The sequence below is a fragment of the Cydia pomonella genome, chromosome 9 (genome assembly GCF_033807575.1).
Source record: "Cydia pomonella isolate Wapato2018A chromosome 9, ilCydPomo1, whole genome shotgun sequence".
Taxonomy (NCBI): domain Eukaryota; kingdom Metazoa; phylum Arthropoda; class Insecta; order Lepidoptera; family Tortricidae; genus Cydia; species Cydia pomonella.
Window position 1 is genome coordinate 7619661 of NC_084711.1, and position 23016 is coordinate 7642676.

At 36.2% G+C, this 23016-nt stretch overlaps 1 protein-coding gene across 5 annotated transcripts in view; it reads right to left on the reverse strand.

Annotated features, from left to right (window-relative positions):
- Nucleotides 1–23016, reverse strand: part of LOC133521255 (RNA-binding protein Musashi homolog Rbp6) — a 669256-nt gene that overhangs the window by 52415 nt on the left and 593825 nt on the right. The window lies entirely within an intron of this gene.

The following is a 23016-nucleotide window of genomic DNA, read 5'->3' on the forward strand; positions in this document are numbered from 1 at the left end:
GTTCGTCCCATGTCCACATGTTGATATGGGCACGTGTGAACAAGTTGCCTCACTACATATGAGGCGTCTCGCTGTATCAGGAAGGGGATATGTAATTTTGAAACGCAGTCACATTCTATAAACATACTGTGAAGTGTGAACCGCTGTTTTGATCCTCGCTAATCTATACCCGTCAAATGCTACCATTAGAGAAGGGAACTATATGACAATTTGTTAGTTGATAATTCAGGTTTGTTAATATTAAGTCTATCACCTTTCACGACTGTTCAGCCCTAAGCAAACATCGTGAACTCTGCGATCGGCGAAACTAGGACGCATTTGGTATTTCGCGCGTGAACGGGTGGCTTTCCGTTGGAATCGAGGCAAAGATAATAACACCCCGAAAGGCAAATAACGGTTCCCGACGAGTTCCATAGATAATGCTGTTTTTTTAATCTGTCAGGTACATAAATGCATCAGAAAAAAATGAGTACAAAGTTTTTTGCTGACAACTTGTTCGCAGTTCTTCACTTTGATTTATTAGTTATTATAAATACCTAGATTTATTCATTGTATAGGTACGTATTTACAGCTTTTTAATATTAATAATAATAATTCAGCCTATATACGTCCCACTGCTGGGCACAGGCCTCCTCTCATGTGCGAGAGGGCTCGGGCTATAGTCCCCACGCTAGCCCAATGCGGATTGGGGACTTCACATACACCTTTGAATTTCTTCGCAGATGTATGCAGGTTTCCTCACGATGTTTTCCTTCACCGAAAAGCTAGTGGTAAATATCAAATGATATTTCGTAATTTCTTTTTAATATTATTCATATTAATTATTTTATTAGGCAGTCATTCCTTTTTAGGGTTACGTAGCCAAATGGCAAAAAACGGAACCCTTATGGATTCGTCATGTCCGTCTGTCTGTCCAGTTCAGAAACTATAAGAACTATACTGTTCAAACTTGGTAAGTAGATGTATTCTATGAACCGCATTAAGATTTTCACTCAAAAATAGAAAAAAAAAACAATAAATTTCGGGGGTTCCCCATACTCAGAACTGAAACTCAAATTTTTTTTTCATTAAACCCATAGGTACGTGTGGTGTATCTATGGATAGGTCTTCAAAAATGATATTGAGGTTTCTAAAATATTTTTTTCTAAACTGAATAGTTTGCGCGAGAGACACTTCCAAAGTGGTAAAATGTGTCCCCCCCCCCCTGTAACTTCTAAAATAAGAGAATGATAAAACTAAAAAAATATATGATGTACATTACCATGCAAACTTCCACCGAAAATTGGTTTGAACGAGATCTAGTAAGTACCTACTTTTTTTTTAATATGGCGTCGTTGATCGGGTCGCCACTTTCCCGAATGAAGGTTGAGGGAGGCGATGGCTGAGATACACGTCATACTCGTGAACGGGTGCTGTTTGTGGAGACCGGTCTGTTTAAGCTTACACGGGGTACAGGTTATGTTAAAGTATGTAACTTTACTTTTGAGTGACATTAACGTGAGACACTTCATTCGGTTCTTGTCTGTTTTAATTTTTTTGTCTTTTAATTATTTATATAAGAATTCAAGCCTTGGCGACCCTCTACATCTCTAAGGATAATTTAATATATATTTTTATATTTTATCTCTGACACTTAGAGACTTATACATCTCTAAAGAATTTTAGTATTTTATGGTTTTATTTTTTTATCATAGTTTTTTTTTGTGTAATTAGACATTTAGAGACAGTATACATCTCTAATAAAGTATTTATTATTTCATAGATTCGATATTTGTAATTGTTTTTTTTTTTAATTTATTGTTTGTAAAAATGGACATGTAAAAGTGCCCCTGTGGCCTATTTGCTGAATAAATGTTTGATGTTTGATGTTTGAATACGTCATAAATGGTACGGAATCCTTCATGGGCGAGTCCGACTCGCACTTGGCCGCTTTTTATATTTTGGATAAAATATTTTGAGTACACTGAGCACATAGTGGATGCCACATTGACAAATGAATAGGGTTTGGTAGAATCTGCAAGCATAGGATCGCGGGGCTCTTCGATGCCCTTATTTATGCGGGTTCGCAAACCGAATAAAGTAGGAAGTAAGCAACAACGGTCTCACTCAACTTATCTGCGGGCCAATGGCTAAGCAAATATGAAATAGGATCTCCGGATCAAACTAAATGAAGTTCCTCCAAGTACGCGAGTTAAATTCGTCAATGTCAGTGACCGCATAAAAAGTTTTGGGTTTCGTTTTGCTTTTGTGTGGCCGCTCCAAATAAATGGGCCATTTTCAAGAAATTCGTCCGCGTCACTTCTGATAACAATGGGGAAGATAAATATTGCTGCGTAAGAAAAGGATTCTGTAAACATAATTATTTGAACTTGTAATTGTAGCCGTGAAACGCTAATGAAAGTTTTCGAGCGGCGTCGCTCCAGGAATTAACTTTATTTTTTCCGGCTTCAATTAGACTACCTTTATTTTTTAGGAGGAATACTTTAATTAAATCCGGAAGCTTACAGGTGATTTGTGAGCAGTGCTTTGGACGTTCGGTGAAATAAATTGAGTTTGCATCATGGATCGAGATGTTCCTACTTATATTAATAGCGGGCTCGCACCTGCGCGGGTGGTATTTCCTATTTTAATATGTAAGAAATGGGGGGGTTGTAAGGCGAAGATTATGAAAGTGTCTTCCGATATCGGGTATCTCGACACATCTGTCGGGCGGCACGTGGTGCTGACAGTGGGCGGGCCGCCCGCCCCGCGCCCTCGCCCCCTATCGGGGCCACAGGCAGTATAATCTGCCCCGGCACTGTATGAAACACCGGCCGGTGGCGTTTATGGCGCTATAATAACCGTATAAAGTGCGACTTATTGTAGGCGTCGATAACGGACATTATATACAACCTTAGGCCTCTAGTTGATGCCCTCTGCGCTGGCGTTTGCGTCATCGAAACCTTGCCATTTGTTTGGTACTTTACCTTTCCATAATGGTCAACATTTAGTCCTAATGTTTCAGATTAAATTTTGAATTGACATTTAATTGCAATTGACACCTCATACAATACAATACGTTTTATAATGAGCTAATAAATAAATGACCTTCAGAATACATAAATGCGTGATAAATTCCTTTAAAAGCCGTATGTATCAAAGTCTGTAACGGGTTGAAGTTGTATAAACAACAGCGTAAGGACTGCGAGGGGCAAATGCAACTATTCTAAAAATACAAGGAGTCTTGAGCTAGAATCAATTTTTTAATAATGGCACACTTTCTCCAGGCATAAAAGGCAGTTCACCAATGCTACAGATAATAGAGCTCTAGACTTACTTCTGGAATTTTTTGAGTAGAGTGAAATATTATTTTGTTGCCCACACGCAGTCTATGCAAAGTAAATAGGGGCAAGGGCAAGGGCAAGGGCACAAGTCATTGACGACAGTGAACTGCGCGCGAAAAATAAAAGTAACATTCTATGTTCGCGGTAACTAACAAGTTTTCATTAGGAGCGCGCAGAACAGCACTCAAATGAGCAGCAAACTTGCCCAGCCGCGCTCCGACGTCCAAACTTTTGTTATTGTTTCGCTTCATTATTGTAATACGAAATACGCAGCAGTATAATTAAGAGATGCCCTAGAATTGTCCTCGCCGACGTAATAGTTGGCCAAAACTTTTATCTACGAGCTCTCATCGTGACAGAATGTTTGCTGCGTAAATAATTGCCATTTTTCTTCTGCGTCCAGCTAATAATAACAAGTTAATCGTAATAGTTATTAGGAATGAGAGACCGTTAGGAGAAAATTGGCCACGCCATGTCTAAACGTCGTGGCGAATTCGGGCCTTATTATTAGATATAGGCTGATTGTCGGCGGTTGATTAATTAATGGCTTACGCATAGCTGCGGGGGAGTCGTACTGTTTGTCGCCAAGTCACTATTACTTGCTAAAATATTCATAAGCAAATATGGAAACAAACTGTAATAATAAAGAGCTAAGAGTTTTAATAAAGTTCATAATAACTTTTCTATTTTGTACATAAATTGCTCCAACCAAATAAAATAATCATGTAAGGTAGTGGATATTTGAATTTCATTTGAGCGAGTTCCAATTAAATCAAAGATGTAAAGAAGCAGACAATAGATTCTTATGGAAACAAGCAGTTTATCAAAATTGGAGCTTTTAAGGGTGATTCCAAGACAAATATGTACAGATATTCTAATGCATTCTCGGCGAAGTGAAAACTGTGCGCAAACTTTCGGCTGAGCGAAGAGACTCAGCAGATAAAAGCTTGTAAAAAGAATTGGCTCCTCTTCATTTTCTCTATTGTGAAGTTGAATGGAACACGAACAATCAACTTTCCCGTCTAGCTGATTGTGTGGAGACACCCTTATTGTCTACCTTCAGGTAAATAAAATAGAAACACAATTGGCCCGGTACTCGGTGCGTCGAGATGCTCAACTTTTAAATTCCCAAACTTGATTAAGTTATTTTCATTTATTTCGTTCGTTTCAATGTTCAGTTGCTGGTACGGGATGTCCTCCCTATAGTGTACAAAGAAGTTTTCAGAAAACTTGTCAAAAAATATGAAAGAAACTATGCCATAAATCAAACACACATAAAATTATTTAGAGCGATGCGTTATTACAGATAAGTATTTGTTACGTTACATCAAGAATGACCGTTAGGCCGCAGCTAGCGGAACAATTTATCAAAGGCGACGGAACCCTCGTCCAATCAGTTGATAGCAATGCCATAAATATTTACTTTAATAAGATTCTGTCGTTTCTTTCGCGACCCTGTTATTTTACGGCACACTTTGCCCTATGGCTTTGACTTGCAGTGGCCAATATTAGAAACAAGTACCATTTCATGTACCTAATATGTATTTCAATAAAATGTGATATTTGCAGACTAAAAACCGACAAAATGTCATATTGATTTTACATTTTATAATGACGGTACGTCATACTGGCACTGGCAATAAGTTAGGTACGTTCTTCTTGAAAATCGGCTAAAATAAAGCATTACTCTAGTTTTCGTAGTATTACTTAAATGACAGAAATATATCATTACTGCTATCCTTAAGCCGCTAAGACGCCAGCATTACTAGAAGCGTATGGACGCCCAGATAGTCGAGTATGATTGTTGTGGTCACCCGGGATCGCGTCTAGATCGCGCAAAGCGCGTAATCCCGCGGAGAATACGTGCCTGCAACTCAAGGGATGGGATTTGCGGGATCATCAGGCAAGACGGGAATTCCCCCGTTGGTCTCAACGTTTCTCCAAGTCTGCTCTGCGTGTTCAGTTGCAAGATAAACTCGATAGTGTAATCCGTACATCAAACTATCATCCTGTTTGTTCCTGACATATGCAGCCGGAAAAAAACCTATGTAGGTATGCATAAGGTTTACTTTCTAGTTTTTTTTTATACTATGTCTGTGTCAAAAAAGCATACGGCACGCCTGATGGTAAGCAGTTTTCGTAGACTATGCACGCCTGCAACTCCAGGCGTTACATGCGCGCTGCCAACCCTACCACTCCGCACCCCCGTTGAGCTCTGGCAAGTTTAGTTACCGGCAGGAACACAATACTATGAGTAGGGTCTAGTGTTATTTGGCTGCAGTTTTCTGTAAGTTGGAGGTACTTCCCCCATTGGGCTCTGCTCTAGATCTAGAATGACATCCGCTGTGCTGTCATTCCAAATCCGCTGTGCGGTGTCCATACCTCTCTTTTGGACATAGTTTAAGGACATAATCGGGCCCACGTTGTTTAAGGACATACCCGGGTCCACGTAGTTTAAGGATATACTCGGGTCCCATTGCATAGTTGCAAGTATGGTATTTTATTTACGAATTTATATAAAATTTATTTATTCAATAAATACACGAAGTTTCACGAGGAACCCGAAAGATTTTAACGATTTATTCCTGATCACATTTAAAGACTAAAATGTCCTATAAACTTTTCTGGGACTCGCCTAGATTCACAGTTAATGTTTGATTGAAAAAAAAAATACCTATTTTTATTGTTACTTGTCCTACAAGCCTTTTTGATGGCGATGTTGCTACCATGGAAAATGTTCTCACTGATATACAAGGTGCCCACGAGCAACCCGAGAGATTTTAACCACGCATTTCTGAGGCCAAAAGAAGGAAAAAAATGTTATATGCGTTTAGGTCAATTTCACAAAAAAAAAAAATTTTTTGTACGTATTTGTATATAAAATGTTAACGCTATTTGTAAAACTGTAACTCAAAAAGAATTTGAACTTTTTTTGTAAAACCTATTTTTTGCAATGTGTTACTTGTCACTTTTTGACATCTATCAAAAAAGGCGTTTTGCACTAAGTAACAATAGAGACAAGATGTTTTTATTTACTTTATTTATTTTTCTAGTAAAACAGTTGCTAAGAAACAACATTATGAATACGGAAAGGTCTTGATATACGAGATAATGCATCCTTCTTAATATTGTTATAATTCACGCCTTTAAATTATATCAATTTTATAGTGAAATCTGGAACATGAAATCTTTGCACAATCGGAAATAAACTTTACGCAAAAGTAGGTTGTCTGAATCCAATTAATAGAGTGCGTTTTTTTTTTGCATTAGAAAAGAGGTAAACAATTTTGACCTGTCTTTTTATTGAAAATGATTGAAAACCGCATTTTAAAAATTAATTTATATTACATATGAAAGCAAAATAATGTAAATAATCTTTTATGATATATAACTGCTACATATTTGCTGAGACTTATTTTTCTAAAGTGTTTTTTAATAAAAAGATACGTCAAGATCGCTTACCTTCTTTCTAATGCCAAAAATAACGAACTATAGAAATTGCCTTCATCTTTATTAATGTTAACTACATTTGTGTCTCCCCTGACCTCTGTACGCGAAGTTAAAACTGATGACAATGGAACATAATTCAACCAATATTAATAACGGCTCGTACGAGTCCCACAAAGATTGGGCTTTCGTATGTAGATTGTAGATTTATAATACAAGCACTGCGAAAGAGAAGTGCATGTTTCAGATAATATCCTTTTAATTGCGTAGCCAGCGTGGGAGCATTGTGATGCCACGAGCGTACGCTCGGGGAGGGAAGGCGCTCACTTGTTAGTGAGACTGCGGCGCGGCGGGAAAACCAAATATTAACAATTGAGAAAATACAGTCTGATTAAGATTTAGAAGGGAACAGTACGAATTAAGAATATTATGTGTCTGTAGTAATACTAGTAGGTGAAATTCTCAGGTGTTTTTTTCAATTTTATCTTTTCTTTATAACAGATTAAATGACAGTTAAGAACATAGGGATGTCATTTCTTAGTAGAACCATAAAACAAATTAAGCTAAAATTTTTAGTAAAAGAAAAACTCGAGACTAAACACAGACAATTTAACCCGTAGATCGCTACGCTACGCCCGTAGAACCTATATCTAAAAACTTTGCACTCGAAAAAGAGTCGTCCGAAAGTTGTAGGACGGGTCGTATTTCGAGTTGTCCTCGGTCGAGTTCTCGAGTGACCAGCCCGGGTCAGCCGTTATTGCGAGAACGCTTATTTGCAGAACACTAGAGAACAGTTTTCGTGCTGATTTTGGCAATATACGACTAACGCTAGTGGCCGGTGTGCGGTGTAGAAACTTTTTCGGATTGTGTTTCGAACGGTTTACATAATAGCCTACTAGTATTTTGTGATGAGTATTTTTATGAAGCGATATTGTGTGTTCAGGTTTTCTACGACATAAGGAGGAGGCAAACTACCCAGCAGCAGCACTCTGCAGAGTGAATCACTGTAAAGTGAAGTGATGGTAGTTTTCTACAAAAATATGCCAATGACTAGCACAGTGAGCTGCGAAATTGCATGAAGAAATTATGAATGAATTCATTGATAAATTCATCATGTAGTTTTGCGGCTGATGGTACTTTTAAGTGGCTCTCATTGTGTAGTCAACCCTATGGTCAACCCTTGTGTAACTTTATGTTAAGCCACATGAATTTCAGACCTCTAAACGTAAGGCACGATTGAATTTCTAAAATGGCAATCAAATTTATTTTCGCCACTTAATGAAACATATTAAAATTTAGAATATGTTTGCATTGTTTTTGAGTTCTCCTAAGAAATTAATCAAATCAATTCTCAAACATTTATTTTGTCGCAAGATTAGAAGTATAAGTATGTTACATCACGTGTCTTCTCACCACATCATTTATAATCACGTTTAGAAACTCGGGGTGTATGTGGACACCCTATTACAGTGCATCATATCAGCTCGACATTCACTAAAGAGCCACTTGTGAAACCACCCTTATACTTAAAAGTCGATACATTGAAAGCTTTGATCCGCGCTTTGTTCCGGTAAGGGCCTGCACACACGGAGGCATAAGTGCAGAGCGTATTTGCGCGCCGCGATTACGGTGGTGCAGCCGTGTTTACAGTGGAATATTAAACGAACGTTAATGAATGCTTAGGGTTTTAAGTTTTTTTTTTCATTTTAACTGATTTAGGAAAACGTCAATGGTGTTTCAAGGATTACATCTCGTATAAATCCGACCGGTGAACCGACTGTTCGATTTTGATACTTTGTGTACAGTTGTATATCATTCTTGTGTCATGTCGAATGGCTGTGAGATACAGACAGACACGACGAAACTATAATATACGTACTAGTTATTGTCGCAACAAACACCACAATTTTATTACACAAATAAATTACTTTCGAAGTACCTATAACGAGAAACAATGCACTTTTCATGGCGATAAATAATTCAAATGTATTAATAACAAATGATCCTGTGATCGTCAAGTAAAACTTTTGGGATTATGTAATTGAACGATGCTCGTTCATTGTTTAAAATATTTGTAGTGAAATAACGGAATTGCTTACAAAAGAGCTGGCTCGTTTACATTTCGAAAAAATATTTTCGTTTCCGTTCGTATTATCCTATCCATTTTTACACTAGAAAGCAGTGTACATAATGAACATGGTACTGGAAATTTTATTATTTCTAGTACTCAAAACAAATGATTGAAGATAAAAAAAAAACCGGAATTCGTTTTGGGTATAAATAATTAGCAATAAAAAACCTAGGTTTAGGTACATCTATTTTTGTGATAAAAAACAGATAAACATATATGTATGGGCCCCGGTGCAGTCGAGTTCATCTAATCAGTGAAAAACAAAAATTAAATTTATTTATTTACTTTGAACTTCATTGCACATAAAAAAGGTACAAATGGAGGACTTAATTCCATTCTCCACCAGTCAACCACAGGGCAAACACAGAAAATGTCAAGGTGGGTGCCGAGTGCAGTGACAACCTTTTAGCGTTCCTACGAGGCCTATTCTAGCAGGTGCTTATAAAGTAAGCGTTTGAAAGTGATTTCAATATTTTTTACACTGTTGAATCAAACGACTTAGTACCTAATGGGTTCTTAGTAATGAAATAATAGTAACGTTTAATGTCGTTTAGTTTGATCGTTTATTAAGATTGCACGAGTTACTTATAATAGAAAAATTAACTGTTATAAAAAGTCATCTTATTATCTCGTATTCTGCATTCATGGGCTGGTAGCAAATATTGTCAGAGCCATGTTGCTTTCTCTAGAAATAGTTTTTTTCTAAAACTGTTATATTCCAAGATTGCACCCAGAACAAAATATAAAAATGAAATAAGAAAATTAGTATTACTCGTAGCCTTAAACAGTGCTATTTTTTTACTAAAACGTTATTTTCCTACGAATTGTAGACCCTAAAAAGGCGAGACCATAATATGCATCGAGGCTCGTCAGGGTAAAAATATACCTTAAAGTAAATCGTTTTATGTGGTCAGAAACAGAAAACAAATATAAATAAGGTGAACGTAGGGAGGTATGAGAAGAATACGAGATTTCTCGCCCTATGACGATAAACTCCCTATAACAAAATATGTCATTCGGGGTAAGAGCACGCTGTGGGTAAAAGATCCCGGTGTGCCGTTTTCTGACGGAGGTGATTGGAGCGAAGTATATATTAGTAGGATTAGATGTCCTTTGTGTCGACATTTTGGAACCACGTGAGGTACGGACGCAAAGTGCACATACAACATACATGGATGGAACAGTAGGACAATTCCGTTTATATTATTCAGTTATTGCAACATATAATTAAAGTAAGCATTTCGGTTTAAGGAGTTAGTTTTATTATTTTGATGATTGGAGTCAGAGTACGACGTAAAAAATTCGCACGCAAGCACAATACAAAATAAATAATTTTAGTATTGTTAAATACTTTTTTGTATATTGAAGAATATAGCAAGATACCCAGAAATTACATAATGAAGCGTACAGTTATAATTATTGACATATAATTATGACCCCTATAGTTGATTTAAGTCAAATTTTGATGCACAATAATCACTATTAAACTATTAAAAACTTTAAAGTACTAAAAGTTAATTAATATTCTTCAATTAGTAAGTGGATATTGATCAGACACTTTCATTAATATTCGTTATACTATTAACTTTTATTTTACTGACCGTTCCATTGAAACTTTCTTGATGCCCTACTTTTACCCAATAGCTTGCATAATTTTACCTGCACATTAAATTCCCTATGAATTGTATATTTCATACATGCGATTATCTAAATTTGAGTATATTTTTTGGACATCAAAAAATTAAGTGCGTGCCCTTGACCCGTACCTATGACCCTACTTACATAGAAAAGAAAACCATATGATTCAACAATCAAATCCAACTCCATAATAAATAACAGGATTAAATGAGCGTAATCAGAGTTGTAATGACTGAATCGGATAGGAAATTTACAGGTAGGTCGCAATAAAGACGCGCATAAGAGAGAGTTAACTGCGCAAAGTAATCGCGGCCGACCGTTGTTTTACGGTCTGATTTTGCATATCCCAACATCTGTTAGAACAATAAACCCGAAAGAGACGCCGGGGTGTTGTGCGGAGTTGTTACTTGTTATTTCGTCCAAATCTATCCTTTAAAGGCTTAGAAACGTGTTTTTATAAGATATGATCGATCTACATTAAAGACTAATCTAAAGTATTTCAAAACGGTGATTTGCCCTATACATTGAATGGAATGTTAGTGTATATTCCAAGATACACTTAAATAAATTCAAGCCCTTAAACTTAATCATAATGAATATAACTAATACACATGAATTGTGAGTGGTAGAAGCTAAACGCAGAATTTAAAAATCATTTATGTAACGTTTTAATATAGAAAAAGTTGTTGTTTTGAACATTTCCGTTTGAATTAAACACCTCAAAGTTCAATGTTTCATTAAGTTCTTACTCAACCATGCATTTATCTAACAGTTTGAAAAATCTCCCTTATTTTGAAGGAAACATTTATTTGATCAAAATTAATATATGTATATCATTTATATTTATCCACCCAGCTACTTTTATCAGAAATAATCTTATAATTAAAACTATATAGCTTATGGCTATACAATTGTTTCTGAAACTGATTTTACGACAAAAAAGACCGATGCGACGTATATGTACGAACCTACCAATTATAAAACGCGCTCTGAATGAATACTATTAGGTTTAGCATGATCGCCTCAAATTGTATAATCGTATGGCATAGTCAATACGCTTAACAATGTCGATGCACGCTATTTTATAGTGATCGTAAATAATAACGATGTTCCTGTTTGCCGACGAATACGGTTCTTTGAAAGAACAAGCGAGCCCCCGTTAGTAATACTGCGATAAACATTGTCTTCAATTAAATATTATTGAAAGGAGTTTAAGTACCTACATAGCATTTTTATGTACTATAAATGTCTAAAAGAGTTTAGCCCGAGAGAAATTTAAAATAGATGTTTTTAAAAATTGCAAACTCTCTCGCATTTAAATTTGAAAAGTTGGCCGGGACCGTTCGGTTCGGTAACGGTAAAAGGGTATTACTTATGAATCAATAGTTAATGAGTATCAATGGGAGGCTTTTGAAACTCGCCGGCCTCGCTGTGTGCATTCTCGGCGCATCATTAATATTGAAACTTACTCTCCCGTCCATTGTCTCTCGACTGGGCCTCTTTGTATAACTATACAGCAACTTCCTTGCCCAAATGAAACTACTCATTTCCTTTGCAAAGTGCTTGTCTCTCAAAAAATATAATCGGATTGGCATTCAGCGAGTCCATTTAACAATTTTTATCTAGTTTTATCAATGTCATTTGAATGTGGCAAAATCTTTTTAAGCAATGTTTGCTGGCTCTCTTTAAACAATGAGTGTTTCCTTTGGGCCATTTTGGACGTACACTTGACATCTAAATGACGTCAGTTAGTTATCATTCGCGCGTTTATTTTGTATTAGCGCGAGCGAGACTACATCATTTGATATGAAAAGCGCATTCGATTTTGCCTCCTTGGCCACTTTTTGGTGCGTATATGACATCTATTTCAGTTTATAATGAAGTCGACTAATTAGAAATAAACTGAAATAAATGTCATATAGCAAGAAGAAAAAGTAACCAAGACCTCGAATAATAAGAATTAATAAAGAAATAGTAATAATATATATTTTTTCTGCATAGAAATGCAGATATGTAGAAATTATGTAGTGTTTGTTGCACGTTATTTCTTACCTATAGTTATTTTAAAAAATTGTAAAAATAAAATAAAATGCAGCACCAGTATATTATAACTATATTTTTTTATGAATTTTTTGCAGACATTTTATACAAAAAAAGGAATAGTAAGCATTAAAAAGTTCAAATCGACGGTTTTTCCATCTCGGATCTTCGTGAATCATATGTTGAAATGCCGCGTAAGCATTACATAATAATGCATAACTTTATATTGGTAAATCAAGGCATCGATGTACAATTATCGAGTAAAAAACTACTAATATTTTGGTCTAGTTTATACAATAAAGTGTGAAGTTTTGAGGTTACTACAAAATATTCGATATTTATCATCAGCAAACGTCAATTGTCAAAAGTACCGGACGCGCTGCATTCGACAGAATGAGATGGTTGCATGGATGTTTACATCATGTGTTGTCCGTTGAAGCTCAATGGCGCCCTCTATAAATTTCCACAATTTCTTGTACCAACTCAATAGCAACTTTGTCATTTATTTTTTCCGTTAAAACAAACTCGTTGCACATATACATTATATCGAATAACAAATAAAATCATCGTGTTGTTTGTAAACTAAAGTGCATGAAAACGCTCCAAGAGGAAAATAAATATATTTCCTCATTTTTCTTTAAACTTTTAGTTACTACAATGCACGCGAAATGCGAGAAATGTTGGAAATAGAAATCTTTTTTCATATCGCATGAAATGGCTATGGCGTCAAATATACTATTTTTCCATGGAAACTATTTTAATTAAACCCGTTCAGTTGGAAGGAGTTTATAGAGGGACAGAATCGAGCGGGAGCCGATAGATTGGGAATGTTCAATTTGGGGGCCTCTCGATGAAGCTTGGTGGCAGTAATTGTCGTAGTCATTAACATTTACGATAATGACCCGGCTGGGATTGACGCCGCTATCTCCGATATCGTGCGCTGGAGATATCGTCAATCCCTGTGCGCGCAAACGACCGCGACGGATTGATATGTCATAAGTGACGCCAACGCCGATGCCGACCCATTTGTAACAAAATTAACTCTTATTATGATAATCGAGTTCTCCAGTAAATACGAAAAAGATAACTAAATATATTTGAGGCTTACCTAAACTTCACTAAATGATCACATTTGATCATCACTCATAGATAAGGTTGCTCACACCAATATAATTATTATAAAATAAAATACAAACGAGTTGTACCTACTATATATGAGTATCATTTAAATAAGATCACCTAAAACAGTTTAATATCTCTTCTGTTTGCTCAATTAAGCAAGCAAGCAAACAGGAATCATTATATATATATATAATCCTTATTAATTCTTTTATATTTCGTCTTTAAAATTGTAAATTTATTTAAAGAATTATTAATTATAATCATTTACAGCAAATTATCTTGTTATATTTTAATTCTGTTCTAGAAAAACAATTTCTCAAAAATCTTTCACCGTTACGTATTTCCAAGAAATGTTTATCTCTTGTACAATCACTTTATCGGAATCTTATTTTTATTAGTTAATGAGTAGCCATTTACATTAACTATTTAATTGGAAGCATTGCATTAAAAATATAAGTTCGCCTTTTCAATAATGATGAGTGTTTTTTTGCACAATAAAGTATTTTACTACTACTGCTACTAGTAGCTGTTAAAATGTATTGTTCACATTTTTTTCTGTAAAATAAGGACTGATAAATAAAAGTAGTCGTGCAGTCTTAAATACAAAACCGGCCAAGAGCATGTCAGGCCATGCTCAGAGTAGGGTTCCGTAGTTACTTTTCCGTCACAATAAGCTAAAATGGAGCTTAAAGTATAGTAGATTGTTAACCAAGGGATGAACTGTGGATGTACGTCTTTTTACTATGAAGGGTAAACTTTTTGTAATAACTCAAAAACAGCTTAACAGATCATGTCCGCTATAGTTTTCATATAATGTCTTTCTTAAGCTCTACTTCCACGATTTTTTTCATATTTTTTGGACCTATGGGTCAAAATTAAGAGGGGGAGGGACACATTTTTTTTTCTTTCGGAGAGATTATCTCCGAACATATTCATTTTATAAAAAAATGTTTGTTAAAGACCCCTATTAGTTTTAAAAGACCTTTCCAACGATACCCCACACTGTAATGCTGAAGCAAAAAAAAAAATTCACCCACACTTTATGTAAAGGGGAGGTACCCTAAAAAAAAAAATTTTTTTAGATTTTATTGTACGACTTTGTCGGCTTTATTGATGTATATATCCATGCCAAATTTCAGCTTTCTAGCACTAACGACCACTGAGCAATGCCTCGGACAGACAGACAGACAGACAGACGGACATGACGAAACTATAAGCTTTCCTTGTTGACTACGGAACCCTAAAAAGTAAGTATCTTGCAGTTGAATATCAGTCATACCGCTGTAGGTAATTTACCTCAGGCGATTAGTAAAAAAATATGCGAAGATTTTCTAGTACATAGGTCTGAGTTTATTAAATATTATTTACTTATATTGCTAATCAGCTTCACGCAGCCAAATCTTCAGCAAATAAAAATAATCTTTACTTAATTTAGTCGTTATCTTTTATCTATTTTTCAATTTGTTCACTCTATATTATTTTATGTCTTTTTCCTTCTTGTCTGTTACCTTTCGTAATTTTTCTCACTTGATGGTCTCATCGGAAGATCAGCGCTGGAAGCCACCAGCAACATGCTCAGATGAGGCCATTTCGTGGCACTTTATACTTCCTTTTTTTTTGTTATTTCATGTAATTTAATGTGTCTTGTTTGTGTCTACGAATAAAAATTGTTCTATTCTATTCTATTCTATTCTATCATAACTTTTTACCTTCCGCCTCAGTTAAATATAAAGGCCTATATTTTAAGGGTTCGATTAACGTTTTATAACTTTCTCATCGCCAGTTTCAGCTCATTACTCCCTAGTCGTATGAGTATTGGTAAGTCATTAAGGCGGAGACATCTGGCGAGGCTTGCATATGCATGATTCGCGCATATTAATATCGGGCTCACGGCATCGATGCTCGTTGCATAAGACGCCGTAGTTATGAACTCTGCATATAGAAATATTACAATATTCAACACTAATTGGACGAGTTTTTTTTAATGATTTGAAATATAATGCACATATTTATATTAATATACACAGGTCATGCTGAAAGTTCCTATAATCTCAAAAACTATAGTAGCTATGCAACGTTTTGTTTTATAATAGCTTTACTTAACTCTCTCCGGCACGCACGCGGGTGCCACGTTGGCGCGTTTGGGTCACTCAACATTTGCAACAATAAACAGTACGAACTCACTATGTCCACTACATCGTCACAACGTGTTTACAAGCACACAGAGTGTGAAAAAGATGGACAGCAGTAATTCCGCAATGGCAGAGCACGCCCTCGATACAGACACATCCCACCATCTGTGAGCGTCCGGATGACAGAGGACTATCGGCCCGATTCGAAGAATGATTAAGACACGTTTAAGATCTTGGAAAGATTGATAACTAATCGATATGTCAAAATTGACGTTTATTTCGATTCCGCTGTGATCCCAATAAGATCTATCTACGATATTTCTAAAGTCAAAGTGACATTGGTTGCCCGAATCGAGCTACATCAGTCAATTATACCACATACAAACGATATCTAAATGAGAACTTATCTACATTTAGATCGACCGGGATATAAACCGTGATTACCCTTTATATTGTTTTTATTGAGCTCCCGATATTTCGACGCAGTTACATGCATCTTGTTCACGGGTAACTGGAGATAGCGGGTGGGTGTCAAAGTTGTGTAGACCGCGCTCGGTCTACCCTCATTCGTGCGCGTCGGCTGCGTTCACTTTCAACGTTACCAGTGGTCGCGTCCACACTTGTTAGTCTATCTAAGCACTCCACACTCACAGTGTCACTACGCGTGTTTGATTCCGATATCAATGGTTTTTTACACAAACAAATCACAGGATTCCACACATTTGACAATTTCATTTCATTTGACATTTGAAATATCGGGAGCTCAATAAAAACAATATAAAAGGTAATCACGGTTTATATCCCGGTCGATTTAGGTGTAGTGAAAGTAACCGTGAATCATTCAAAACTGAGAACTTATCTAAACCAGAAGTTATCATTATCGTATCTCATTCTTCAAATCGGGCCATATGATGCATACTTATAACGAGAGTTACTTCAAGTTTTAGTACCATTTTTGTACTATTTGGTACCTGACATCAAAAAAATTGTTGTACCTCGCTAAAAATCGAGAAATATTGAAAATAAAGTGGTCAGCCATTCTGACGCCAGGTTGACAGGACCAAGTCCAAATCCAAGTACCATTTGTACCATTAATGATGATTTTTCTTATTTTATTTTGACCAACCAAAAAAGTTACAGTGAGAATAAACATTGTATGTGTACAAAGCACACTGCACTGAGTGGTGCTGTCAGTCAATGTGAACCGAGCCTTAAATTTAGTTCAAAAGCTACAACAATCTACTATTTATTGTCGGCCTACTAATCACTGCTGTCGTACAAAAGTGCTACGCCGTAGCATTTCGTAGTCTGTAGCACGTTTATGCCGTGTGTTAGTACATTCACCGCTGAGCTACGGTCGTTGGGCTACGTCGTAGCCGTCGTAGCATGGGTTTCCCGATATGTATTTGAAAATGCTTTGTAGAGGCAAAACGACAGGACATGTCGTGATTAGCACTGAATGGGTAACGATATTTGCGTCACTAGCGCACAGAAAGAAAAGTACACTAAATTATAATCGGATCTCTTCTTATTATATCAGGGCAAGATTTTCACTTTATTGCACAGAAGCAAAGTAAAAGATGTAAGAATATGTACAAAGGCGAACTTAACCCTAACAGAGATCTCTTCCTAAGGGTAGCTACCCTTTGAGAAAAAGAGCGAGGAACAAAAACTAAAAGGTGAAGGATAAACTAAATCTCAACATATAACAATATTAAAATGAATGGTCATTTATGTTCATTATTTGAACGATAAATACGTTTTGAATCATTTTTTTTGTTAATATACGCTCATTTAGCCATCTTTAACTAAAGTTATAATGGGTATGTGTTTTTCATTAAAGAGCCACTAACTTCCACAAATACAAAGCATCTAATCAACCACAAAAGTCCACTAAAGAAAGAGGAGTAATCTTAGTCTTAAAAAACTTTTCAAAAAAACTTGATAGCAAGACGGTTTTCTGTTTGAGCGTCAGAGATGCGGATCCACGTCGAGTACACCATGTAAACACAGCACCCTCAAATGAGGCTTTTGGCTGTGTACATAGTGCGCTAGCGAACGGGTAACGCGTAAGTAAAAAACAAGGATAGGATGTACTAACACAGTACACATATAGTTTTATTTAACGCTCCTCCTTGTGGTATATGTACATTGATTAACAAACGAACCCTAACATTTGGTTATGAGGAGCAAAAAAAGATTTTACACAAGAAAATCAGACAATGCCCTCCAAATTGATATTAAATACATGCTTTTCTCTCACTCTCTCTACCTAGCTTTATCCCATTTCACTTGGGGTCGGCTCTCCTCGTCCTTAGTCGCCAGACACGTCGGTTATGGGTCATCGAGTCATTTAAATTAAAAACATGCTTCTGATATTGTATTAATTAAAATTCAATGATGTCACCAGTGAAGTAAAAAAAAGTAAGAAAGCGGCCGCGCTTAAGTAAAACAGTCCGTATAGGCTATAATAATAACTGTATAAAAAATGCGTATTGTCTTTCATGGAGAGAGATGTTAAAAATTTATGACCGTGGTACTGTTTAAATTACTTTAGTACTTCAATTTTACAGTGAAATGATATGGACTAGTTTGTCAACGAATATAGGAGTTAACTTTGGTTTAATAATATTAATGGGTAATTTATATTTTACAAAACTGGGCGTTCTAAAAAAAAAAAAAAATCGCATTCCGCTCTGCTCACCGCTTCCTCTTTCCGAAAGTCACATGCCCGCTCGCCCTAGAAATGTAACTAAATGGCTACTTAATTTATATTTCACAAAACAACGTTCTAAAACTAAAATAAATAAAAATCGCATTCCGCTTCCTCTTTCCCAAAGTCACCTGCCCGCCCGCCCTCGGCGCCGCATCACCCCGTAATGATACGTCTCGAGAGATGCAACTCGAGGCTGCCTCGCGAATTTTAATTACGTCACGCACGCATTTATGAACTGTGTTTTATTCTTCTTTACCAGGCTTTAATATGACATCGTGGTTTAGCGGAAAAACGGATGAGAATTGTTGTAAATTACGAGGGCTAGTCCGAAATTTGTAAGCTGCTCGGGCTCTACTCGGCGCTCTTCAACTATAGTATCGGCCTGATTCGAAGAATGATTAAGACACGTTTAAGATCTTGGAAAGATCGTTAAAAGATCGATATCTAAACGACATGTCAAAATTAACGTTTATTTCGATTCCGCTGTGATCCCAATAAGATCTATCAACGATATTTCTAACGTCAAAGTGACATTGGTGGTTCGAATCGAGCTGCTTCTGTCAATTATACGACATATAAACGATATTTAAATGAGAGTTTATCTAAACCAGAACTTATCGTATCTCATTTTTCGCATCGGGCCGTATTTCAAATAAAACTACCCATACAAAATTAAACACCTAGGCTTAACACGAACGATACGTCCGTCATTTCAACCCTTAAACTTTTCTTCAGCTAATAAATGAGTCAGTTCGAAGGAATTGTGAATCGATAGGTACAGCCCATTATTACTTCACCAACTACACATACACGTTATATTAGTTTAGGGACCATAATTACATCAGTACACACAATGTTACCTCTATAAATAGGGTTGTACGTAATTCAAATGTGAATTATTGTTATTGAGTGACGTACCTACCTACGCACCTGTTTCTTAATTAAGTATGCGATTTATATAAAGTTTCTAACTTCATAATTCTAGCAACCGTTTTTACGCGGCTGTATCATTATTATTATAATACTTGTGAGCCAAATCATATTATTTGGTCACTGGCTCAAAGTCGCTGGTTTTCCTCGTCCATTTTATTTGATTTCCTCGAGCATGCCTAAGGAAGAATTTTATTCACAGAAATATCAATGTGTACACAGTCAGTTAGCCACCTGACTTCGTGTATGGCTTCGTGTATTGATGTACGCCCATATCTTTATTTAGAAATTAATAGCTAGGTACTTACATTATAGTTTAACTTATCACAAACATTTATTCTTTATATATGTCGCAGTCGGATTGTATTATACACCGTATTACATTACGGCTAGCCGTTATGTAATGTTTTGAAATGCGGCGGTTGAACGATTAACCAGATTGTCATTGAGATACGTTCGTCAATAAGGCATTTAGCCGCATCGTACCACTATTTAGATTGTAGGGTGACCACACTTACAAAATGAAACAAAGTTTAAATTAACATCAATTTTAATAAGAAAAAGCTAACAGATATCTACTAACGATATTCCTTGCTAATTAGGAATTATTATAGACTATATACTAAATAAAACATTGTTGTTATGTCAGGCAGCGCCATGAGTGTTAAAAATGGGAACTAAAACTGTCAAAGAGGCGGATAATGAGTCGCTGTATTACATTACGTCTAGCCGTGTTGAAAAACGTTTGGCGCCGAATACATTCCGGCGGATTTTCATTCAGATGCATTCAATCCAGCTAATCGTTAAATTGCCGCATTTCAAAACGGCTATGTTTTTGATAACGGCTAGCCATAATGTGGTACGGCGGATTATACGATCCGACTGCGCACAAAATGGGAATGAGTAACCCGACAGATTTTAACCACGCATTCCTGAGGTCATAAGGAGCAAACAAATTATGACTTTTGGTCAAATTCGGCAAAAAAAGTGTCTGTGTTTACCAAATCACATAGTAACAGCGTCGCAGCAAAAAGGCGTTTTTCATATTACACACAAATTTTCACGAGAATTGTCATTACCTCTATAACTAAACCGATTTCTAAAAACTGACCACGATTAGATTGACGATTTATCGGTCAAGAATACACCTTTAAAATCTGTCGGGTCCCATGGTGTTTATTGAGTATTTACTAAGTTATCAAGTTTTATCATGAATAGTAATTTATATCCTTTTAAATCATACCTAATTATTTACAATATTGTTTTATATAAAACGATACTGTTTGGCATCTGTAATAAATAAATAATCGGATATAGAAAAGGTACAATATTATATCATAAATATATTTTTTGAGATAAATAAAAATGCTCAAGGGGTATGCAGGTGTGTTGAATCCAACTGATCCCCTCACCCTGGGGAGTCAGAAAGAAATATCGTAAAAACTCGTGAATATTGCAAACAATTCGTGAAGTTGTAAGTACCTGAACATTTTTCTCTTTCAAGTATTCGCGTGCTGGAGTTTTGGGGCTACATTTTGTATCTAAATGCGAGATAAGGACGTACTTGAGAGCGTGATGCACTAACGAAGGAAAAAATGAAGCTCTCCAAGCCTCTCCACTTGAAAGAGGGCACCGTCTCTCAATAGCTCCAAATAAAGATATTTGAAAAGTATATATGTTTATTTTGCATTTAAGTATCCTTTTGGTTGAAAATGGCACATTTTGAGTAAGTCAGTTTCATCCCCACTAGCGCATCTCATGAAATATAACAAGAGTTGACCTTTGAGAAGTAAAATTAACTTTTAGGTTCTACCCGTGATGAGTCGGGCTTTGGCTCGCATATACACGTCCCACTCTTGACCAGTAAAGGCGGTGCTCCATGAAGAAGAACCTCGAAATTTGAATCGAAACATGTCGAGCGTTTATTTGACTCAATAATTCGCGAGTAACCCGTTTTTTCATTTTTACAGCAACAAAAGGCACAAACACAACGTTGAAACTTGAAACCTGTTTACGCTAGTCAAAAAATCTCTCCCCCGACGTTCAGGTGACACAAGAAACAGTTCAGATATAGTTAAATAGCGTGTCATTTTAATACAATCAATAAATAGCAATAGTAGATTGTCAACCAAGGGATAAAATGGTGCCTTTCACGAGTAAAACACTCTACTTTTAATTTCAAATGCGAAGATAACAAAATACATGTATTGAAAAAAAAACACAGCTAAGTATAAACTTCAGTAATATTTTAAGGCTATTAACAATTTAGGTAAAAATATCGTTATTTATGGAATGGGGAAAATGGAATTAATTATTAGAATGCAAATTGTACAACAAATCCTTTTAAAATTAGCCCGAGCTAGAAATTAGCCGCTTATGGTAATAAAAGAAATAAAAACGTAGTTACAAAATAAAGCAGAAATCTATAATTTTCTGCACACTTTTTAGAACAACAATGACCCACTTTCAGAGCATGAGAAATAAAAAGAGAATTTAATGTTATAGAAAGGTAAAGTCTAAGAAAAAAACGTGTTCCTCATTTTGACATCCAAAACAGATGGCGCTGTAACGTGCCATATCTTTTACGGTCACTGAATTGACAAACGTCAACTTTTGACAAACAGAGTTACCGCAAACTGTATGGAGCTGTACAGTGCTGTCTCGTTGAGCTGTGAAATTCGAAGCACGAAAGTGTCTTAGACTTCACGCATCTTACTAAATCAATGTATCTTTGATAAATAGTAAACAAAATAACATGTGATGTTAACGCTAGTACCGTAAAACTACCCAACTCTAGTCCAATACTGCAACTATGGTCCACAAGTTTAAAAGGAAATTAAGTATCTATACCAATGTTCCTTGTGGTTTACTCCTAGTTTTACCTTCCATTTATAAACATACTTTGCCTTAGAACTACAAAAATATAGTAAAATACACACCTGAACGAGAAAAATTTAGTTTATTTGTGGACCATAGTTGGGAGCTTTGGACTATAGTTGGGTGGTTTTATGGTAAGTTAATTTAATGTCGCAATCTGTGTCATGCAATAAATTAGGCCGGTTATGTGTTAGTTAACTATGATATAGATAGATAGATAGAATACTCTTTATTGGCACACCTCGACTGGCACCACTGGCACCTATTAAAAAGGTACAAGAAAAGAAACAATTGATTATATGTAGAGGCAGACAACAGGCGGTCATATCGCTAAAGAGCGATCTCTTCCAGACAACCTTTGGGTAGCGGAAATAGATATACAGGATAAAGATAATTTAATTTGTTAACTTGGTATTTTTTTTATACTACGTCGGTGGCATACAAGCATACGGCCCGCCTGATGGTAAGCAGTCTCCGTAGCCTATGTACGCCTGCAACTCCAGAGGAGTTACATGCGCGTTGCCGACCCTAAACCCGCCCCCTCCCACTCGTTGAGCTCTGGCAACCTTACTCTCCGGCAGGAACACAACACTATGAGTAGGGTCTAGTGTTATTTGGCTGCGGTTTTCTGTAAGGTGGAGGTACTTCCCCAGTTGGGCT